Here is a 3,620-nt window from a genome sequence, read left to right as displayed (position 1 = left end):
ATATTAAAAGTAAATGTGAAATAAGGACTGTAAGTCTCCCACATTGTGTTTCCCATGAATACTTTTTAGGAAGCTATCAGATGATTTTAGCACTCTAATTTTCTTGTCTTTCTTCCCTATTTTTCAGTCTTTTATATTTTTATTTTACCGTATGAAAGATTCTCTCCATTTTAAGTCTCAAATTTTTATAGAATTTTTTCACTTCTGCTAGCACTTTTAACTTCCAAGAGCTCTTGTTTTATATCCTAATGTTCTTTCTAAATAGCATCTTGTTCTTGTTTTATGGATTCAATATCTTATCTAAGGATACTAATGACAGTGGAGAGAAGGTTAATTTTTTTCTCTGCATAACTGATTTCAGCCAAATTACCTTTTTCTTTTTATTATTCATTCTTCTTATAATATATTTTCTCAAAATCTAGTGACCACTGGCTATCCACAATTTAGAATAGGATTCCATAAAAGAGTTTGGAGATTTTATGGCTTCTGATTATGGAATGTTGAGTTTTGTGGCACAACTCTTTCACGAGGAAAATGCTGGAGGAGGGGGGAACCACAAAAATAACTTTTAAAACACTGAAGAGATTAAGAAACTGAGGTACTTTGTGGCTAATTTTTGGATGAAAGCCTGTAATAGAGAGGCTAGTGAACTGTTAGATATTGGAACCAAAGCTGCTTATCCACTAAAGGCATTTGTCACTGCTGCATATTTGGATTTCAGAGGCTTTGTGGGGAAAAAGGGACAGAAATTAAGACTCATGAAATCTCTAACGTGGTTAGACTTAACAGAGATTTTGTTTATATTGAACTGGGACCCCAGAAGGCTAAATACGTATTTTAAGAGGAGACTGGCTCAGGAATGTCTTCGTATTGAAAAGAGTAATAAATGGAAAATGAAAGGAAAGGGGAGGCAAAAAGAAGACTCTGTGACAGTCATGCCTAGAGACCAGAACTTCCGTTTATTTACTGTCCAACCAGGCAAAGTCTGGGTTAACCAATGAGCCTCAGGTTGTGAACTGACTCGGGGGTGATTCTCGGTTGATAACGTCCCCAAATCTCTGGCAGAAACAAATGAAAAACTCTGGCAATGCCCACAAGTCATTTTTCACAACCAGTTAATGACCAGTCAATGGTAATCAGGAACTCAAGAGCAGAAGTAAAGACTCTGTATCAGGAAAACAACAAAGAGCAGCCACACACTCACATTCCAAGTGTGGAAATACCATACGTATTTTAAAACAATTAAGTTCACTATTTAAAATAATAAATGATAGGTTTTTAAACAATAGAGAATAAGGAATAAAAAGTAAAATAATATATTTGAAAAAGAATCACACAGATTCTAGAGATAAAAAAATACAGTAAGTGAAATGAAAATTGCAATAGATAATCTTGTCAGCCAATTGGTCAGAGTAGAAACAAGCCATGTACTGGAAGATAGGTCAGAAGAAATGATCCATAACGCAGCACAGAGAGAAAAATATGAAAAAAATTTAGTAAATAAGTGAAGAGTGAGGAGGAAATGGTAGTAAGGTCAACCATACATTTGATCTAAGATCCATAAGGATAGAAGAGTAAGAACATGCAGGCTTCCAGTTCAAGATGGTGGAACAGAAGGATGTGCACTTATCTCCTCCTGAGAGAGCAGCAAAATTACAACCATCTGCTGAACAACCATCTACAGGAGGATGCTGGAACCTACCAAAAAAAAAAAGAAGCTGCAGGGAGACAGTAGGAGGGGTGCAATCACGATAAAATCAAATCCCATATCCACTGGGTGAGTGACCCACAAACTGGAGAGCAATAATACCAAAGAAGTCCTCCCACTGTTGTGAAGGTTCTGAACCTGCCATCAGGCTTCCCAGCCTGGGGATCTGACAAAGGGACTGGGAATCCCCAGGGAATCTGACCTTGCAGGCCAGTGAGATTTGATTACAGGACTCTCAACAGTACTTGGGGAAACAGAGACTCCAGACGTGGAGGGCACAAACAAAATCCTGCATGAACCAAGACCCAGAGGGAAAGAGGAATGACCCCATAGGAGACTGAACCAAAACTATCTGCTAGTGTTGGAGGGTCTCCTGTGGAGGCATAGGTCAGCAAGGGTTCACCACAGGCATGGGGGCACCAGAAGCAGCGGTCCTGGGAGGTCCCCCTTGGCATAAACCCTCTTGGACATCATCATTAACCCTACTGTAGGCCCAAGGGCTGGGTCACCTCAGGTCAAACAACTACCAGGGAGAGAGCACAACCCCACCCAGAAGCAGATAACTGGATAAAAGCTTTACTGAGCAAGGTCCTGCCCACCAGAGCAAGATCCAGTTTTTCCCTATCACCAGTCCCTCCTATCAGGAAGCTTACACAAGCCTCTTAACCTCCTCCATCAGAGGGCAAACAGAAGAAGCAAGAAGAACCACAATCCCACAGCAGCTAAAACAAAACCCACATTACATGAAGTTCATCAGGATGAAAAAGCAGAAAGTTAAGTCCCAGATGAAAGGACAAGATAGAACCCCAGAAAAACAACTAAATGAAGGGGAGATAGGCAACCTTCCAGAAAAAAAGAATTCAGAATAATGATAGTGAAGATATGATCCAGGATCTTGGGAAAACAATGGAGAAGATGTAAAAAAATATTTACCAAAGATCTACAAGAACTAAAGAACAAACAAACAGATGAATAATACACTAGAAGGAATCCATAGCAGCATAACTGAGCAGAACAGATAAATGACCTGGAGGACAGAATAGTGGAAATTACTGCCACAGAACAGCATATTAAAAAAAGGATGAAAAGAAATGAAGACAGCCTAAGAAGCCTCTGCGACAATATTAATTGCACCGACATTCGCATTATAGGGGTCCCAGAAGGAGAAGAGAGAAAGGACCTGAGAAAATACTTGAAGAGACAATAGCTGAAAATTTCCCTAAAATGGGAAAGGAAATAGTCAACCAAGTGCAGGAAGCACAAAGAGTCCCAGGCAGGATAAATCCAAGGAGGAACACACCAAGACACTCAGTAATCAAACGGACAAAAATTAAAGACACAGATAAAATATAAAAAGCAACAAGGGAAAAATGACAAATAGCATACAAGGGAATTCCCATCAGGCTATCAGCTGATTTCTCAACAGAATCTCTACAAGCCAGTTAGGAATGGCACAATATATTTAAAGTGATGAAAGGGAATAACCTACAACCAAGAATACTCTACCCAGCAAGACTCTCATTCATATTTGATAGAGAAATCAAAAGCTTTCCAGACAAGCAAAAGTTAAGAAAATTCAGCACCACCAAACCCGTCTTACAACAAATGCTAAAGCAAATTCTCAAGGCAGGAAACACAAGAGAAGGAAATGATCTACAGTAAATAAACTCAAAATAATTAAGAAAATGGTAATAGGATCATACATATCAATAATTACCTTAAATGTAAATGGATTAAATGCACCAACCAAAAGACGCAGACTGGCTGGGTGGATGAAAACATATATATGCATGTACTTCCACCTATCACATCACTCTGCCTGACCCCTTAAATTGTATGTAATTATTTTATATTGTGAGATTTAATCATGTTCCCATTATGGCTTACAGTTGTAATTATCTTTTAATTTGTG

The sequence above is a fragment of the Oryx dammah genome, unplaced genomic scaffold, assembly GCF_014754425.2.
Source record: "Oryx dammah isolate SB20612 unplaced genomic scaffold, SCBI_Odam_1.1 HiC_scaffold_21, whole genome shotgun sequence".
NCBI lineage: Eukaryota > Metazoa > Chordata > Mammalia > Artiodactyla > Bovidae > Oryx > Oryx dammah.
Note: the sequence above shows the minus strand (reverse complement) of the source record.